The following is a 20,716-nucleotide window of genomic DNA, read 5'->3' as shown; positions in this document are numbered from 1 at the left end:
TATATGACGTAGATGTGTTGCTGATGAGCTCAGCTGCACATGTGGCCTGCGGGGTCATTTTCACCTTTACACAGGGATCTGAAATGCCTACCCTCTCAACACCGCTTAACATTTATCTATTGAACCATGTGTACCCTAGAGATGATGGGAAAGAACCACCAATGTCACCTTCCTATTATATGCCCAACACTGTAAGAGATTTCTAGAATGCCATCTCTTGTTAAGTATTACTGCAAGGTGGGTATTATTATGCCCATTTCACAGATGAAGTATAGAAGAGCAAAGTAACTTAAAGTCATGTAGCCAGTAAGTATCAATATTTAAACACTATTATGTCATTATAACATTCTTTTTTCATTAAACTAAGCTCTCTTCCTGCAGAGAACAGTTGAAGATTGAACTGAGAAAGAACTATTGCACCAGTATTGCCAACCCTCCTTTTTGCTGATGAGGTCATTGAAAGACATGCTCGAAAATATTTGTCAAATGATCAAACAGATGCATGAGTGAATTAAAGAAAACCAACAGTTAAACTCGAGAAGACATCATCCTTCCTGGACCCTCAGTCTGGTGAGCCTTCTAGATCATGAAAATCCTAAGAACAAATGATTTATTTTATTTTAATAGTGATTATTATTATTATGTTAATTGTCACAAATTATGTGCCCAACACTATACTGTCTATGTGCCCAGCACTGTACCAATCACTTTATATACAGCACTCAATTTAATCTTTACTATAATCTTTACAGATTAAAAAAAAACTAAGGTTCAGAGGGGTTAACTAGACCAGTGGCCCAGCTAGTAAGTGGCAGAGAGGAGAATCAAGCCCAGGACTTGCATTCTGAAACCAAAGCTCTTCCTGCTGTACCGCCACTCAAAATGCAGCTTCCTTAGTGGCCCCCAAGGGCTTTCCCCTCGAAGGTACATGAAGACTGTAGAGGATGGTACTGAGGTCCCCTGCACACATCCCTTGACCCTGGTGACGCCACCTGCAGACAGTTCCCAAACACTCTAGTGGCTTTGTGGGTCTCTTGGCCTGAGGTCTTTTCTGGCCTCCTGACTGCTTGGCCAGATCACAGGGCGAGCAGGAAGTGCCAGAGGATGAATGCCCCAGAGGGACCCTCAACCAATGAGGGATGGGAACTGGTGAATAAAAACCCCAGCTCACTTGCCTGTCTGACAGAATATTGAGAAGCACGCTGCACCGTCTGCCGGGGTCTGCTGTGACATGGAGCCCCCGTCTCCCACGGAAGTACCCTCCTCACTAGCACACCCTTTACTGGTCTCATGTCCTCCCCGCTCAGAGAACTTTCTTGACTCATCTCTCAAATAAGCTGCTTATGCCCAAATATTTTCCTCAGGGTCTACTTTTGGAAAAACTCAAGTTAAGAAAGGAACCACTTTTTCAATGTCCAGAAGCTAGGGGGCCCAACCATGGTGACAGTGGCCCAAGAATCAAAAAATGGTTGCAACTGAATATCTTCTTTAATGGAAGAAAGATTTCCCTTTGCTTCTCCAGAGGAAAGACGGGCTGGTTAAGAGCAAGCACCCAGGAAGTCTCACCCCTTTGGAAGGGTGAATGGATTTTCCGGAGCCACGTGGCTTCTGCTGACATGGAGATTCCCTAGAGAGTTTTGGCAAGTGTACCCACACGCCTCTGCTCCTGGCGGCAACCACGTGCTGCGGATTTCCGTGTCAAGGCAGTCACTGCTGCAGTGCTTGTGAAGCCATGAAGTGGGGAGTGAAGATGCTCAGAAAGACCCAAGCATGAACCTGACTCTGCCGCCCTCCAGAGTGTGCAGAGAAAACACTTTATGCCAAAACTGGGGGGCGGGGTGGGAACAGCAGGACAAAGCAGAAAGGATAATTAACAGGGAGTTGATCGATCAGGGTTAGAACGCTAGCTCTACCATTCTTCTTCTTTTTTTTTTTAAATTAATTTATTTTTATTTATCTTTGGCTCTGTTGGGTCTTTGTTGCTGCACGCGGGCTTTCTCTAGATGCGACGAGCGGGGGCTACTCTTCATTGCGGTGCTTGGGCTTCTCATTGCGGTGGCTTCTCTTGTTGGCGGAGCATGGGCTCTAGAGCGCCTGGGCTTCCGTAGTTGTGTCACGTGGGCTTCAGTAGTTGTGGCTCGCGGGCTGTAGAGCGCAGGCTCAGTAGTTGTGGTGCACGGGCTTAGTTGCTCCGCGGCATGCGGGATCTTCCCAGACCAGGTCTCGAACCCGTGTCCCCTGCATTGGCAGGCAGATTCTTAACCACTGCGCCACCAGGGAAGCCCTACCATTATTCTTTTAGTCACTCCATAATTATTAAGTGCCTACCATCTGCAGGCTGGAGTGATATTCAAAATATTTAGCCATTATTATCCGAGTGCTGTGCCAGACATTACTCCTTTAGTCACTGGATTACGGGGTGGTCTGAAAGATCCAGGGGAGGGGATATGGCTAGAATACCATGGAGCACGTGGGAGGTTTGGGGCAGTAGTTAATTACCACCGGATACAGAAACATTTCAATATTTTCACCACTGTTCTGGTCATACAGGTACAAATCACTGAATATATGCCTAGTATCTGGCACTATGCTAGGTGCTGGGTAAGAACAGTGAAACTAAGCAGACTTCATCCTTATTGTCTGAGGAAATAGATTGTGTTCCTCACACTGATAAGCATATGATTATAAACTGGGATAAATATCCTAAAGGAAAGAAGCTTTGCCATGAAAGCCTGACGCATAGGAGGCTCACCCAGTGTTGGGGGTCAGAGAAGCCTTCCCTGAGGAAAAGCACAAGCCAAAACCTGAAAGAGAATTAAATGAGGAGTGGAACAAGAACTTTCCAGAGAGGGAACAGCATTCACCAAAAAGCCCTGGGGCAGAAGGGAACATGGTGGATAATATTTGAAGGATGGAAAGAAGGTCAGTCTGTGTGGCTTGAACAGGAGAGTTAGTGTGGGGTGTGGTTCACGGACACGCCCGGGGGCCAGGCCAGGCGGGCTTTGTAGATATCAAGATTTGGGGTTTATCTCTAGGGTCACTGATGGGTTTAAACAGGGAGGTCAACGTGATCGAATTCGGTTTTGAAATGATCGCTCTAGCTGTGGTCTTGAGAATGCCTGGGGCCAGGGGTCATGGGTGGATGCTTGAGAACACTTAGGGATTGAGCAAATGATAGTGACAGCCTGCTCTAGGCTAGTGGCAGAGGGAATGGAGAGGACACTGGAGGTGACAGACGGGGGGGGGGGGGGGGGGGGACAGATTGGATCAGGTTGGGGGGATGGGTGGTGATGGTGCATCTTGAGGATGTTTCCTCAGTCTCTGGTTCCTTTATCTGGAGGGAGGGTGAGTGGTGCCCTTCAGTGGGATTGAAACACTAGAGTAGGATGAGCTCTGTGACCCTGGGGAATCTCATCTGCTCTCAGGGCTCAGTTTCCTCATTTGTGTAAAGAGGGATGGACTATACCATCTCCAAATGCCATTATCCAATGCTCCATTGCTGACATCCACAGACAAGGGCAAACTAACCTGCAGTGAAGGCTATGGTTGTCTTCAAAAGGGACTCCTGAGATGTGGTTTCTAGGTCATGGTTACCTAAAATATTAGAATATAAAAACCTTAGGTCTCCCTGTCCTGTCTCATCCCCAGAGCCAGACATATTAGAGACAGGATTCTTGAGTGATGCTGTTTCATTTTTTTCCTGCAGTGGACTCCACCTTCCGCAGGGGAAAGGAGTGGAATTACACAGCTTGACATGAATTGATAATGTAACCTCATAGAGTTGCTTAGCCTCTCTGGTTCTCAGAGTTCTTTTTTGTAAAAAGAGAGTGTTGGATCTGGTGGACCCGGAGGTCCTTTTCTGTGCTTGTGTTCTATATTTCTTTCACCTTGTTATCCCGTAACAGTGCTCACTCGAAACTTCTAGTGCTTATAAACTTCTGGGAAGGGCTGGACCATTTTGCCAGGCAGGCTGGGAATCTCCCAGGATGCTTTGCTGCCTGAGAGGGGAGGCCTGCACCGGGTCTGGGTCAGAGTCTTTGTTTGTGGGAGGCTGGCCAGGGAGCTACGTGCCCCAGATTTGTGAGGGAACAGCTGCTACAAGTTCTTTGAGGATTTCAGAATGTGAAGGGGAAGGCAGAGTCAGGTCTGGACTCCCAGGACCCCAGGTGTCCTTTGTCCTCATCGAGGGGAGGAAGGTTTTTACCAAAGCCTTAGTTCCTTACTAGTGCCTCAGAAGAAGGTTCTGGGACGTGCTGTTGCGGTGCCTTGGGGCGGGGGCGGGTGGAGGGGGCTTTCCCCCTCTCCCTTTTTATGTTATTTAGTGTACAAATCCATTAGCATTACTTTTTCTTGAGCATCCAAGATGCTACAGCCTATCACTGGAGTCATTCACATGGCATTTCAGCCTTTCTTTGGAAGACAATTGTGTCTTCAGTCAAAGACCTCTTGACAAGAGAAAATGGGAACCCTGGATGGAATAATGCAGCCAAGTGCTTGCTGTACACCTGCAGAACGCGACTCTGTGTGCCATTACGTCCCAAATTGTTGTGCTGAAAGATTTCTCTTGGTTACATCTCTTTATGCCCCAGCATTTAACCTTGGGCCTCAGCAGAATCAGTCCCCTCTACTCATCTTACCACAGCGGTTCTTTCCCGAGCAGCCTTCATTTTGTGTAATTATGTTGGGGCGGTCGGCATCACGAACACGTTTCCTTAGCGGCCGGGCAGGATGAGACAGCTGCCTCTGATTCCCTTCGCTCTGGGAACATGATTTAGGTCATTCACCGATGCTAATATTTTTGGTTTCCTTCAGAGACTGCATCCCCCAAATGAAAGGGAGAGGTTTCAAATGAAAGGTTTTTATGTACCTAAAAACCTAGCAAACAAGAAGGCATTACAATTGACCACGGGTCATGATCTTACCCCAGAGGGCCCATGAGAGTAGAAGTGACAGAGACAGGCTAGAAAAAGTTGAAGGTGCCGATATGGCGATGATGCCTTGCTGGTTCTCAGCCTGTGAGGGTAGGTTTAAAACATTTTTTGTTTTAAATTATGGAAAATCTCAAACATATACAAGAAGAGATGGAACACTGCTGGTGGGAATGTAAAATGATGCGGCTGCTTTAGGAAACAGTTTGCAATTTTTTAAACGGTTAAACAAAGTTAGCATATGACCCAGCAGTTCCACTCCTAGGTGTATACCCAAGAGACATGAAAGCATGTGTCCACACAAAAACTTGTACACGAACGTTCATAGCAGCAGTATTCACAATAACCCCAAAGTGGAAATAACCTAAATGCCCATCAACTTATGAGTAGATAAGTAAACGGTGGTTTGTCCATACAAGGGAATGCTATTCAGCCATGAAAAGAAATGAGGTAGTGATACATGCTACAACGTGGATAAGCCAGTCACAAAGGACATCGTATTGTAGGATCCCATTTAGACGAAATGTCCAGAACAGGCAAATCTAGAGAGGCAGGAAGTAGATTAGTGGTTGCCCAGGGCTAAGGGTGGGAATAGGGTGGAATTGGGAAATTATGACTAGGGGTGCAAGGTTTCTTTATGGGCTAGTGAAAATATTTTAAGATTGATTGTGGTGATGGAGGTACAATTCTGAATATACAAAAGCCATTGAATTGTACACTTTAAATGGATGAAGTGTATAGTATGTAAATTATACTTCAATAGAACTTTTTTAAAAGAAAGAAAAAAGGTAGAATAGTATAGTGAAGCATGGGTACCACCTCCCAACTTCAACAATTACCAACTTAGAACCAATCTTGTGTCATCCTGCATTTTCACCCTTTGTCTCTCAGACATTAATATCATTTCATCTGTATTTCAGTATGTACCTCTAATGGGTAAAGGCACTTAAAGATATATAACAGCAAAATCATCATCACATCTGAAAATTTAACAGTAAGTTCTTAATGTCATCAAATATCCAGTATTCAGATTTCTACTTTTCTTATATTTTTGACAGTTGTTTGTTTGAATCATGATTCAAGTTAAGTCTACTCATTGCAAATGATTGAAATGTTTTTAAGTGTTTTTAATCTATAAGCTCTCCCTTTCTCCCTCCTTCTCTCTCTCTCTCTCTTTCCCCTTGAAAGTCATCTATGTAAGAAATCCAAGTCATTTGTCCCACAGAGTTTCCCACAGTCTGGACATTGTCGATTGCATCCCTGTGGTGTAGTTTAATGTGTTCCTCTGTCCTCTGTGCTACTTGTGAATTGATAGCTCCATCTGGGGCCTTGATCACATTCCTAGGGGTGTCGTGTTCTTCCACCAGGAGGCACTGGATGTCGGCTGTCTCTCTGTGATTTAGCAGCTCTCAATCACCAGGACTTGGATCCATCAATTCATTAGTGGAGTCAGGAATTAAAAAAAAAAAAAAGTAGATGGATTCCCTCCCCATATACTAAGTGAAGTCGTGCTTTCTAAAATCTCACTCTGCCCTGACTACTGATCTAGTGCTTTTCACACCAAGGTAGAGTCAGGAGCATGGATGTGCCTATGTTGGCTGCATGATCATGAACTCCGTCAAGGAAGCATCTGTATCCTATTCATCTTTGCATTTTGTTTCTCTAATTTGCTAGATCTGTGATTTGGAGCAAGTTACTTAGTTTCTCTAACCTCAGTTGTCTTATCTGTAAAATGGGGCTGGCCCTAGGCCCTACTTTCAAGGGCTGTATCGAGGAGCGAAGAGCTATTGCAGGCATAGCTTTTAGCTACCTTTGCTGTGATCCCTAGGCTTAGTGCATTGCTGGGCACTCACCAAGTACTTGTTGAATCACTGATGAGTTAATGAAATGGGATGTAATATTAAGTAATTGACAAATATAGTAAGTAAGATGAGTGTGAAAAGATAGTTAACAGGGCAACGTGGTGTAGTGAAAGGACTTTGGATCACGAGCTAGAGGACTCAAAGATGCTAGATTCAACATTTGAACAGTGGGTCTCAACTGGGGTGATTGTGTTTCTCCCACCCAAGGGGACATTTGGTGTTGTCTGGAGTCATTTTAGCTGTCACAACTGGGGGAGGTGCTACTGGCATCTAGTGGGTGGAGGGATGCTGCTAAAAATCCTACAATGTACAGGACAATCCTCTCTGCACTCCCCCCTCCCCCAATTAAGAATTATATGTAGCCCAAAATGTCAGTAGTCCTGAGGTTCGTGAACCCTGTTCTAGAGAGCCTTCCTACTCAAAGTATGGCTCACAGACCAGCAGCAGCAGCATTACTTGGGAGCTTGTCGGAAATGCTGAATCCTGGGCCCTAGCCCAGACCTCCTGAATCAGAATCTGCATTTTAGCAAGATTGCCACAGTGTGATGTGTTTGCTCACTAAATCTGGGGCAGCAGTGTTCTAGAATGGTGCTTCTCAGTTTTGGATACCTGTCAGAATCGCCTGGAGGTAGTGGTGGTGGTGAAAATCCCAATGGCCAGGCCAAGCCCAATACCAATTAAATCAGAACCTCTGCGGGGTGGAACCCAGGCACTGGTATTTAAAAAAAATTTCTCCTTATTCATTCCAGTGTGCAGCCAGGGTTGAGAATTACTGATCTAGGAGCTCATAGGCTGATGGCGTAGAGGGAATTGTCAGTAGATAAAAGTGATAGGTCATTCTGAAAGAACAGAGCCCTGGTGGAAGAAATTAAGCCATCAGTGGGGACCGGTTTGTTGGGAGCTGTGGGAGCCCAGAGGCCCCACTAAGACAGGTGTGACCTTGAGCAAGTCATTCCCCACCCACCCCCATCTCCAGGGTTGTGCCAGTTTCTTTGTCTATTAAGAGAAGATCTTCAAGCCGGTCCATAGCATGGCTTAATGAGGGTTTGGTGAATGAAGGATCAAATGAATGACTGATCTTATACTAAGTAAAACAAGTGCTATAGAGAGCAGATGCTCCAGGGGTCCAGGAGGAGGACTCACTCATCAGTGATAGTTTCTCGAAGGAAGTAGGATTTTAGTGGGGCCCTGGGGCAAGCCCTCCAGCGCGGGAAGAACGTACATCTCTTTCCTTTTGTTCCTGTTGGGAAGAGAGCCTCCTTGGGCTCAGTGCCTCCAAGGAGAAGCATTAGTCCCAAACATCTCCCACCCTGCTTTGTAATTAACGCAGGTCTCTATTTCAGCAGAGCTGTGAATCATTAACAGCCATTTTTAGAGGTCAGCAGGTAAGGGTTTCTTACCCCCCTCACAGGGTTGGAGGAAAAAAGGTTCCACAATTTTCCACAGCCCCTGCCTCCTGGTGCTGCATAAAGAGAAGGAGTCCAGTTCCTTGGTACCCCCTGTACATTAAAGCTCTTCACTGCTAAAAACAGATGATGGTTTTAAATGCTGGCTAAAGGGTTAGAAATGGATTTAACCTCATCAAACGCTTCCATATCTGATTTACCTTTGGAGCTTTGGATCACGGGCAACGAGAAAGGGTTCCATGTGTAGACCAGTTTTGAATGCGTTTTTCTCCCTCAGAATTTTGCCTGTCATGCCGGGTCAAGGAGCAGGATGGGGATGTGGTTGGGTGCTTGGTGATGAATGCCCTCTTCCTGGTACTTGGGGAGCTAGAGAGATGGAAAATGTGCCCTCACGAGGCCTAGTGGGCATTTTTGCCAGCTTTCCTGGGAAAGCTATACTCTGGCAATAAACTGAGTTGAAAGAAGACATTTTCTTTTATTGGAGGCCAGCATCTGAAACTCCTTATATTTAGGGAATTTTCCACTCTATGAGTCTTGGAGGGGAGCAGAAGTGGGAAAGGGCAGTGCCCACTTCCTCAGTCCTCTTGGCAGCTAAGTATTGAGCACGTGACCTGGTTTTAGTCAATCAGACTCACCCGTCTGGGGAAACCCGTTGGAAACTGTAGGGTGCAGTGGCTAAGTCACAGCCACTTCCTCCCCTCCTCTCCCTCTACCGGGAAACCACCTTCCCCTCCAGCTACCACCTGGCTCAGAGCTGGCTCTCTCTCAGGGGACCCGAGTCTGGCATAGGCCACAGAGACACAAAGATCCTAAGATGAGGCAGACAGAGCTGGGACTAGGCCCTTGCTCACCCTCTTAGGAAGTTTGACTTTTATCCTTCAAGCCGTGGGAAGCCATTAGAATGTTTTTAAGTGGGAGGGGTTTGTGAGTGCAGGTGGGAGATTTTGCCGTCGAATCTGAATTTTAAGAACATTTCTGTTGGAGAGTGGACGCGTGGAGCAGGAAAGCCAGGGCAGTTATCTCAGTGAGCAGTGAGGTTGCCTGGACGAGGGTGGTGGCCCCTGCATCTCCCAGGTGCCTTTCTTCCACAGCCTCCTCCAGACGCTTCCTTCAAACCTCCAAGTCCCCCTGCTGGCCCTGGGCATGCTTGTCTATCAGTGATGGATGCCCTAAGCCAGAGGATGGGCCCTGGGAGGAGATTTGAGCCCTTGACCAGGTGGTGGGGGAGATTTTTGAAGATGGGACCCGCTTTGTCTTGGTAATGCAGACACAAACAAAAAGAACACCTGGCAAAATATTAGACTCTCAGAATCCTAAGATCTCCTAACTGCACGAGCTTTGAGTGTCTCTGAGCCAAGATGCCCAGGTGAGATCTTAGATGCCTAAGATCTCCCCTAACTGCACGGGCTTTGAGTGTCTCTGAGCCGAGATGCCCAGGTGAGGCTGCGCTCTCCCATGCCACACCCCAATAATCAGTTGTGGAGTGTGAACGTGTTTGGCAACAGGAGCCCAACTTTCTCCCCAGACCATCCATCTCCTTTTAGGGAAATTCACATGGATTTTCTCCTTGCTTTTCTACTCTTCGGTGCCGTCCCCACTGTATAGCACTAACCCTTACATGGCTGCATGTATAGGTCTGGGGGCTAAGTCCTTTTGCTGATGGGGCTGAGCCCAGGATTCATCTCACTCTGGGGTCCCCAGGCCATGGGATAGAGGGAAGCAAGCTCCGGCGTTGAGGGAGAATTAGCCATAGTCCTACTGCCTGGCCAAGGGATATCAAGGGGCACTGTAATCACCTTCCAAATGGCCCCTCCTGAGGTGCTAAACCTCCCCTTCTCTCAGGAGAAAGTGCTGACCAGAGTGAATCTGAAACAGAGGGGAGGGTGACTGGAGATGACCTTGGGCTGAAGATCCCCATAGGAAGCCATCAGCCCGTCAAATCACCTTCCTCTTTGGCTCAGGCTTTGATCTCTCCCGAAATCCAGGTCAAAGTCGGGCCTCGGGCATCTTTCCCGGAAAGCTGTGGCTGAGGCACCTTTGCCCACCATCCCCTAGGCCTCTGGACAGCACTGGGGACCCCCGGGTCCCCCTGCTCCTGCAGCGTGGCGGGGAGCTGCCCGCTGGCACATGGGCCGAGCAATTAAGAAACCGCATTTTTCTCCTCCTGGCTTCCCTAATTGTTATTTTTGTCCCTGCTTTCAAACCATCCTGGGTTTTCATTTCATCTTGCCCCAGCCCAGTGCGCCCGGCAGAAAAAGCCAGCTTGCTCAGTGGGGGGCAATTTTCCCAGCGTGTCCGGCGACAATTCCAGCACGACTGCTTTGTACATATAATTATAAAACCAGGGGCCACCAAAGTGCACCTATAGAGCAGAGTCTTGACTGTTCTTGGTTCTGTTTTAATTATTAAGCCTTAAAGCAAAAACGAGGTTTCAAAGAAAACTTTCTGTTCAGTCCTCAATAGAGTTAAAGGAGGAACATTTTAAGCTGATGAGCTGACACTTGTAGAAGCAAATATATTAAATAAATCATGATTCGTTTTGGGGGCAAAGTCTGACTTACATCAACTCTGGAAAAAATGGATCTTAATGAGTGACAGTTGGGTGTTTTCTGTCACTTCCTGAGGTAATGGCCGCAAGCTGACTTTGCTCAGTGGGTGTCTCATGCTTCTGAACAAAAGTTTTTTGGAGTGAGATAGACAAGGTAGAAATCCCAAGGTGACTGAGAGGAATGTCTAATGAGTGGAAAGACATATTTACTGGCAGTCTGTATGTAAGCCGTGACAGTTGACAGGACTTGATTGTAACAAATATAGTTGATGAAGAAAAGGCTGACAGACCGAGAGAGGGGGCCGTGGTGAGGGGAGAGAGAGTCAAAAGCCCTGCCTCTGCTGAGCCCTGTTAATGGTAAGTTGGATACAAAGCTCAGAGTCATGAAAGGGAGCCGGGATCTTGCACTGATGTCTAAACACAGAAATGTGTTGAGCTTGCAGGAGGTGGTAATAGGTTCGGATGTGTTGACCTTTTTGCCCATAACTTTAGAAGCTGATGTTTCTGGTAGCATCTGGGGCCAGAAGATGATCCCAGCTCTAGGGATGTGTGTGAGTTCTGTGACTTTGGGGCCCAGTGTACCCACGTCTCGGGCATAGGTGGGGCTTGGGGGCATAATTTATGGATGCCTCACCTGGGCAGCTACTGTGACCAAGAGCCACTGGGCTCTGGCCATTCCGCCCCAGTGGGCACCAGTGAGGCTCCCATGGGGGTGGGAGGGAGCTTGAGCCATAAAACATTCTGCAGTTGTCCTTTTTGTGTGCCCCTTACCCCCTTCATTCTTCTGTTCCCCCCCCCCCCCGCCGCTACTCAATTTCTCCTCTGCACCCCACCTCTGCCCTCTCCCCAGCACAAAAGGAGTGATTGGCCTGGAAAAGGCAGATCCGACTGGCATATTAAATGATGACACTTTGTAACTGACTGGTCAGGGCTTCAACAATCGGCTTGCCAATGAGCTCTGCACTTCTTCCCCCAGGCAAATGTCACACTGAAACTAAACAGGATCTTTTTTCATCCTACATGCTGTTTTCTATGCCACATATTATTTTATAGTTGAAAATAGGCTAACTCTTTAAAATGCACAGAGCCTGCTGTACTTTTATCGTAGGCTCACTTTGGAGGAGAGGCTGGCTGGGGAGAGGCTGGGGGGTAGTGGGAAGAGTATGTTGAGTGGGGATGAGGGTTTGGCCAACATCTTGACCTTGACCTTCTTATTGGATGAATAAGTGAAGGTAAAAATTTTAAAGATTGCAAAGTGGGTGGAGGTGATTAGAGCAAAAGAGACTAAAAAGCCATGAACTTCCTATATCAAGACAGGAAGTTGATTTGTCGTGATCATCATTTTTCTTGTTTTGATTGAGATTGCTTATTTCTGTGTTGATTTTATGTCTGCACTGTGATTTGGAAAATAGAATCCATGCCTGTGGATTCCTCAGATCCAAGTAAAGTGTCAGTTCCCTGACTTATATTGCCCCAGTTAAATGGAAAACTCTTTCTAATAATTTTGGCTAACATGACCCACTTTCTCTAGGTTGGTTCTTGTTAACTTGATTCATTGCCTTGGGAGGAGAGATTGGGTAAGACCAGGCTAAATGGAGTCCTTCCCAGGCCATGAGATGGGGCCTGGCTCAGTGTCAGGGATATGCATTGACTTCAGCTCAGTGGGTTAGGACTTCCCATGTGGACCAACAACTCCTGAAAATGTCCTCTACGTGGCCCAGTCATGAGAGATGGGGAATTATGACTCATCCATAAGCTAGGACTTCTTATTAATTGGATAGCAACTTTTAGAATAAGATTTGGGGAATGGGGGGAGGTGGAGGATTGAGTGGAGAAAGCCTTGTAGCTCAAGAAAGAGGATTTGATTTGAGATGGTTTCAGATGAGCAGTTATTTGGGGGAGAGAGGAGACACAACTGTCCCTCCCCTTTACTCCAGAGGCATAGGTTTATCATTATTTTTACTTTTTCTTGAGCAAGTTGGTTTCTCTTTCTGAGCTTCAGCACCCTCCTCTGTAGAATAACGTCATTAGTCTAGATAACCTTGGATGTCTCCTCCTACCCCCAATCTGTTGAATTTCATGACCCACCAAAGCAGGTTTCAGGGTCTTCTGCCAGAAGGACGTTTTACTTCCATTAATAACATCCTCATGGCCAGCTAATCAGCCTGGGGCTCCAAAGCCATGAGGTCAGACTCAAAATAATTTAGGGATGAGCACACCCCACGATATCCACCCGAAGCTGAGACCACCCGGTGTTGGCTCCCCACAGCTAACGGCCACCCCTAGATGTGCTTCCAACGCTGATGGCTGGTGCGGGGCAGGCCTGCGAGGCTCCTGGTGAGAAGGACTGGAAGGGGGGGCCGTCTCCAGGAATGCGCGCGGCCCACTTTTCTCCTGCAGAGGATACGGCAACCGTATTCACCGAAGAGGCAGAGGGGAGGGTCAGTGCACCTGTATTTAGTCCTACCTTTCCTAAAACAGGAAAGGGAAAACTTTTCTCAAGTCTCCTCTGGCTCAGTGATTTTTTCTCTTCCCTCCCAGAGCTGTTTTCATATGCAGATCCCACCTTCCAAATCCACCGCTCAGTAGCCCCAGTGCTGGAGTAGAGCAGTGCCGGTCGGCAGCGAGGGGCTCAGGTTCTGGCCTCTCTTCGGCTGATAATTAGCCGTGCAGGGAGGTTTCTGTGAGTCTCAGCTTTATCTTGAGTAAAATGAGGGAAATGGACAAAACCAGTACTTCTTTACTTTTAATAATAACTTTTAAAAAGTGACTTTCCACCCTCAAATAGAACCCTCTCTAGAACTCCTTTATATAGATATATGAATGACAAAATTGTGGGGTTCTGATTGAAGTGGAGGAGGGCCCTGTCAACCTCTCTGGACGCCCTCAACTGCTCCGCGGTGTCCCTCCAGGGCCCCCCAGCTCACGGGGAGGGGGACACGACGTGTCTGGATGGCAGCCAAGACCCCTCGGGCCCACCCCTTGGTCACACCTGATTCCCCCTCACCATCTGCCCTAACTCATCCTGGGGAGAGGAAGGCCCGCCTGATTGAGCTCAGGTGATTAGCAGGCGGACCGCGTTTTCCCAGTCTGTTGAGAAGTCTGCAAGGGGCTGCAGCGCGGACGGATTTTTCTCTTTACTTGGTTATTGGCTGAGGAAGAAACCAGATTTCTGCTTTAATCCCAGATCAGCACGTTCTAGCCATTCGGGCTGTATGAGATTGCACCCCTGTCCCTGCACCCCACGTGTGGAGAAGGGCCAGCACCTGCTGGGATGAACCCTTCGCTCGCCATGCCTTTGATTTCTCCAGGGAGAGCGGACGGAGAGCAGGCCTCTGAGGCCTCAGAGGTCTGCACCCGGGGCCTCAGGTCTTCTGAAAACCCTCCACGTTGGGGAACAGCACCCCTCGATCTGGAAAGCAGAGGTGTTGCCGCCAGCACAATTCATCCAGGGGCGGTGTGGAGGGAATGCCGGAAGTCGAAGGAATTCTGGACAGAGGTGCCCTCCTCTATGCAAACAATCTGAATTCACTTCGGAAGCGTCGGTGGCTGTGAATATGGGAGCAAGGCAGCTCTGAAACGTGAGGCTTCGTGCGGCTCCTTGCACCGGAGCGAGAGTGACACTGGCATGTGACTTTAATTATAACGCTAAGAGCTCAGACATACTGAATACTTAACTAGGAGCCATGCCCTGTGCCAAGTGACTTAGGAGGTTTATCTCACTTAATACTCACTGCAACCCTATGAGATGCATCTCTTATCATCCTTGATTTGTAGATGAGGAAACTTAAGACCCAAGAAGGCCAAGAAAATTGTCCACGATCACACAAATACTAAAGGATGGAGCTAGAACTCCACCCTGGGCTTCTGCAACTCCCTGGTAATCCCATTCACTGTTCTTTCTCAACTGCTATGTGCCTTTGGCCCAAACACAAGCCAAGAAGTTGGATTCTAACGGATTCCTGTCCTGCTCAGACGCTTGCTAGCTGTGCCACCCTGGCACAACAGTTCCTGCCGTATGGGGTTGTTCCAAGGACATGTGATACATGGAGAGCGCATGTGCAGTGTTCACCAGCCATCCCATAATAACAGTGCTGGCCACTGGACTGCTGACTGCATCAGTCCTGTCCCAACTCTTCCACGTACATCATTTCATCAAAAGCTCACAATGGTTCTATGAGTTATTCATTTTTATCCCCTTTTCCTTGATGAGAAAAATAAAGCACAGAGAGGTTAGGGAATTTACCTGAGATCGCATGGCTAACAGCAGAAACAGATATGAAGTTGGGCAGTCTGACTGCAGGGCCTGCCTCCAACTTGTATTCTCCTTTCACATTACATAATTAGTTCAACACACATTTATGGAATATTTGTTATGTGTCTAGCACTGTCTTGGGCACTGAGGCTAAAATGGTGAGCAAAAAAATCAGATGTGGTTTCTACTCTTTTAGAACTTAATATTCCAGATGGGAAACAGCTCGTAGTTAAATTATATAAATATATAACAAATGTAGAATTGCAACCATAGGAAGAGTTATGGAAGAGAAGAGAATGGTGCTCTAAGACTTGACCCGGTTGGGGAGGGCAAGGAGGACTTCCTGGAGGAAGTGACAATTCAGCTGAGATCTAAGGGGTGAGTTGGAGTGAGATAAGTAGTGGGCAGCGTCAATGGTGGGGATGGGCTGTGTAAAAGCATTCCATGCAGAGGGAACAGCATGTGTAAAGGCTTCTGGCAGGAGGAAGCATGGGAATGTGTGTGGAGCATGGTGGAAGTCTACGTAATTTGCAAGGCCCAGTGCAAAATAAAAATGTGGATCCCTTGTTAAAAAATTAAGAATTTTGGGGGCTTCCCTGGTGGCGCAGTGGTTGAGAGTCTGCCTGCCGATGCAGGGGACACGGGTTTGAGCCCTGGTCTGGGAGGATCCCACATGCCGCGGAGCAACTGGGCCCGTGAGCCAAAACTACTGAGCCTGCGCGTCTGGAGCCTGTGCTCCACAACAGGAGAGGCCCCGATAATGAGAGGCCCGTGCACCGCGATGAGGAGTGGCCCCCACTTGCCGCAACTAGAGAAAGCCCTCGCACAGAAATGAAGACCCAACACAGCCATAAAAAAAAAAAAAAAAAAAAAAAAATTAATTTCAAAATCCTGAGAACAGGAACCTTGTGCATGTGGGGCCCGATGTGGCTGCAGACATCACAGGCCCATGAAACCGGTCTTGGCTGGAGACAGAAGGCTGGGGAGGTAGTCAAGGCAGATCATAAAGCCCTCAAGGCCAAGTTCAGGATTTTGTCTTGCTGGATCTGTTTCCACAGGGTCACTCTGCTGGGTAGAGAAACATTTGGAGGGGAGCCAGATGGGTGGCTCTTAGCAAGGGGTAAGGGGCCAGGCAACCTGGGGAGGCCTGAAGGCTTCAGGGCTGAGGCGGGTTCCCCCCTCCCCAGACCTGGCCTGGTTTCTCCTCCGAGGGAAAGGGAGAGTGACGCCCACCCCCTTGATGACCAGAACTAGTGGGCAGAAATCCGATCCTCGGAGCCTTTTCATGGTCAATTGCACGGGCCTCTTACAAAGGCTCCGCGACTTTCCCCCTGACCTCCCAGAGGCTGGTGGATGAACGTGACTTCCTCCAGTGTCCAAAGCCAGGGGGTGGGGGCCGGTTGTGTGTGGGAGTTTTTGAAGAGCTTTTTAAAAGGGGGACCCCAGACCTGAGGACAATGAGAGCTGAATCCCCGAGACTTCTGCCTTTGTGTTCAATTCAATTCGAAATGGCTGCCCTGTGTATGTATGTATGTGTATATATATATATTCCAAATAAAGTCAAACCAGCCAGAACTGTTTCTGCTCTGAACCACAGAGAACTTTTCTGAACACCAAACTCAATGGCTTTCCTCCAACCTGGTGTGTTGTATGCAGACAGACATTTTACTGTAACAATTATAATAGCTCAGTTGGAAATTACTCTCTGGTTAGGCAGCTGAATCCACGCCTGGATCCAGCTTCAAACGCAGGTATCGGGGGCAAATTAGCACCGACATCAAGTTTTGGGTTTTCTAAAAAGTGCCAGGTTGGGAGAAGAGAAGCATTATTGTTCCTGCAGCCGAGGGTGAAGGTTACTACTCCGGGCCTTGGCTGCCTGCGTCCGGGGCTCCCCTCTACCACACAGCACACTCTGAAGACCGCCAGGCACACTGAAGCTCATTAGATTTTCTGTCTTCATAGTGCTCCCCTGGAACACCCATCCTGCCTTTGACTGCTGTGGAGAAGGACCAGCCGTGAGTCCCAGGGTGCTGGAGACCAATCTTTCCCCTCCTGATGCTCCTCTCACTCTGAGGGGGGGCCCCTGCCTCTGCCCAGGGGTCTCTGGGTCCGGATGGCTAAAGACCCCGGTGTCTTTGGGGGGCTCTCAGTTAAGGTTAATTACACAGACGACAAAGCATCGATGCCTCCTCTCCGGGATGGTTGGCAAACTTGACTAGACTCAAAATGAACCTCTTTGATTCCATCTGCAAAATTAGATCAGATTTGATAAAGTAAAGATGTACCCTTTGAAGTATTCCCTATCAACATAAGTGCTAAGAACACTTGAGTGAAGGAATTTGAGCAGTTTTGAAAGCAGCAGCATGGAAACTTCAATGAGGATTGCAGCTAAGGGCATGCCCAAAAGGCATGGGACTAACTGCGTCTATCCTGCAGGCAATAAGCAATTGCTGAAGATTCCAGACTTCTCAAAGTTCAGAGTTCAACGCGTAAAAACTTTGCTGAACTTGTGGTAGGCTGGGCTCTGTGTTTTGCATCCTGTTTTCAGAGGCTCTCAGAGTCCTGGCAGTTTTTCTGTTTCTGTGCCGTCTCTGCACGGCGGGAACAAGGCTGATTTTTTTTCTCTTCAGCTTCCATACCGAGGAGGTATGCATTAAACCCTCAGCTGCTTTCCTGGGGTATGGTCTCTCCAGAGCTGCAGGGCAGGACATCAGCAGGTGAAAAGCGTCTGTTTATCGAAATGAGAAGCAAAAGATCTGCGTGGAAGCCCAGCTCTGTCCCCGTCTTGCTGTGTGACGTTGATGGAGTCCGTCAGTGTGTCTAAGTCCCAGCTTCTTCCTCCGGCTCCCACTCCAGCTACCAGTTACCGAGTCCCTTCTATGTGCCAATAATACCTACCTCTCGACGGCACTGCACCCAAACCCATGACTGAGCCCATGCTAGGTGCTGGGGAGAGGATGCTAAATTACTCACTGTGTGGTCCCTCTTGGTCTAGCGGGCCACAGAGAGACCTGAACCAGTGCTTTAATGGAAAGTGCCAGGTGTGGCCATAGGGGCACATACCACTTGCTATGGGAGCTCAGAGAAGGGAGCAATTCATTCTTCCAGGGGGGGATCCAGGAAAGGCCCAGAAGTGAGAGGAGAGGATTGGAGCTGATGAGCCGGTGAACAAGAAAGCATTTTGCAATTTTGGGGGGTGAGAAAAAGTAAGCTCTTTTGCATTCTGATTTCAGGTAATACAAAATAGTGTGCAATCTGGATTCTTTTCTCTTAGCTTGGACTGGATTGATGGTAACTTGGGAAACTCTTTAGTTTCAGAAGAACAAAGGGATGCAGTGAGGGTTTAAATCCAATAATCAATGTTGAGGGGAAATTTATTTTTAAAAAATGAAAACGTGTGGGAGAGGCCAGTGAGAGGGACCTCAGATTGAAGTGCTGCCATCTGGGCAGCCTAGATATCAAGGGTGGGGCCTTGGTGCTGTATCCTTGAGGCCTCACTTGTCTTGAGGTGAGCTGGAGGTCCAGATGTTGGCTCCTATTGTTGGGAAACACAGGAATGCTCAATAAGTACACCATTACCTTCACCCGCCGCCCCCCTGTCCCGTATTATGTTGAATAAGAGTAGCAGGGATAGGTATTCTTGCCTTGTTCTTGATCTTGGGGGGAAAGCATTCAGTCTTTTGCCATTAAGTATCATGTTAGTGTGTAGGTATAGATGCTCTTTATCAAGTTGAGAAGTTTCCCTCTATTTCTAGTTTGCTGGGAAATTTTTTATCGCGAATGGGTATTGGATTTTGTCAAATGCTTTTTTCTGCATCAATTGATATGATCATATGATTTTTCTTCCTTAGCCCATCGATAAAGTAGGTTACATTGATTGATCTTCAAATGTAGAACCAGCCTTGCATGCCTGGAATAAATCCCACTTAGTCATGGTATACAATTCTTTTTAAAAACTGCTGGCTACAATTTTCTAAACCTTTGTTGTGGATGTTTGTGTCTAAGTTCATGAGGGATATATATTTGTATTGTCTTTGTCTGGTTTTGGTATCAGGATAATACTAACCTTGTAAAATGAGTTAGGAAACATTCCATCTTCTTCTATTTTCTGGAAGAGATTCTGTAAAATTGGTATTAATAAGCCATTTTACAGGGCAGTTCTGATTTTCTTTAGTTAGTCTTCTATACCCAGCCCAGAGGTACCTTTTGGTTAGTGTGGTAGGGAGGATGGCTTTGTACCACACCCTGAAACCAGGGGACCATAGACCAGGTTCCCGCCCACTCTAGGAGTTGTTCTAATCTAACCCACCTTAACACGATTGCTCCTTTATTGTGCACCCCCCTTTACAGTCATCAGTTCTCATCTGTGTGTTGGTTCCTTCAGTGCATCTGGCGCGCTGTGCTGGACCTGAGGTCACCGTTTGGAACGTGCCACCTAACCAACGAGCTCTAACCCCTCCCTCTGCTCCATCTCCCTTCCTGACCCCTTTCCCTTCTTTCTCTATTTTTTCCTTCACCTCAGGTACCGAGCTGAGTATAGCACACTTCTCAGCACGGGGCATAACATCACCTTTGGTCCATGTACGGCACTCCCTTCCTTTCCAGTCTTCACCTCCATTCCTCTTCCGCCTCTGGTACTCAAGCTAACGTGTTTGATGCTGTATGTTTCCTATTGCCTCTGAAACAAATGACCACAAGTGGGGTGGCTTAAAACAACACACATTTATTATCTTACAGCTCTGGAAGTCAGAATCATGAAATGGGTCTCACTGAGCTAAAATCATTTGTTGACAGGATTGTGTTCCTTTGAGAGGCTCTAGAGGAGAATCTGTCTTCTTGCCCTTTCCAGCTTCCAGAAGCTGCCTGCGTTCTTTGGCTCCCAGCCCCCTTCCATCTTCAAAGCCATGGATGGCTGGTCTAGTCTTTCTCACCCGAATCACTCTTTTTTTTTTTTTTTTTTGTTTATTTTAATTAATTAATTTATTTATTTATGGCTGTGTTGGGTCTTCGTTTCTGTGCGAGGGCTTTCTCTAGTTGCGGCGAGCGGGGGCCACTCTTCATCGCGGTGCGCGGGCCTCTCACTATCGCGGCCTTTCTTGCTGCGGAGCACAGGCTCCAGACGCGCAGGCTCAGTAGTCGTGGCTCACGGGCTCAGTTGCTCCGCGGCATGTGGGATCCTCCCAGACCAGGGCCCGAACCCGTGTCCCCTGCATTGGCAGGCAGATTCTCAACCACTGCGCCACCAGGGAAGCCCACTCACCCGAATCACTCTTACACTTGCTCTCCTGCTCCCTCTTTCATGGCTCTTGTGATTATATGGGGACCACCTGAATAATCCAGGATAGCTGCCCATCTCAGGGTCAGCTGATTAGCAACCTTAATTCCCTCTTGCCATATAATATGCCATATAACATGGCATATTCACAGGTTCCGGGGATTTGGATGTGGACATCTTTGGGTGTCATTATTCACACAGACATATACATTAGGTACGTGTGTATCACTGCAAAATAATACAATGTTATTTTGAATGTGTAAGGGTTCGTCATTTAAATGAATGGACTTGGGCTATAGAGCTCTTTCTGACTCTTAAATTTTACTCCAAAACTATGTTTTCAAATTGTATTCATGCTGTATATATAGACAGTACATTACCCCGAACTCCTACAGTGTATTGCATAATAGACACCCCTCATAATCTTATTCATTTCCAAGTG

At 47.5% G+C, this 20,716-nt stretch overlaps 1 long non-coding RNA gene across 3 annotated transcripts in view; it reads left to right on the top strand.

Annotated features, from left to right (window-relative positions):
• The window catches only part of LOC132350335 (uncharacterized), a 123,840-nt gene that overhangs the window by 47,201 nt on the left and 55,923 nt on the right, over positions 1-20,716 (top strand). For all 3 annotated transcript variants that reach the window (XR_009497896.1, XR_009497895.1, XR_009497897.1), the window contains exon 3: positions 382-570. This is a non-coding gene — a long non-coding RNA (uncharacterized LOC132350335). The remainder of the gene's footprint in view (positions 1-381; positions 571-20,716) is intronic.

Source organism: Balaenoptera ricei, chromosome 16 (genome assembly GCF_028023285.1).
Source record: "Balaenoptera ricei isolate mBalRic1 chromosome 16, mBalRic1.hap2, whole genome shotgun sequence".
Classification (NCBI taxonomy): Eukaryota; Metazoa; Chordata; class Mammalia; order Artiodactyla; family Balaenopteridae; genus Balaenoptera; species Balaenoptera ricei.
This window is presented reverse-complemented; position numbering and strand designations above follow the sequence as displayed.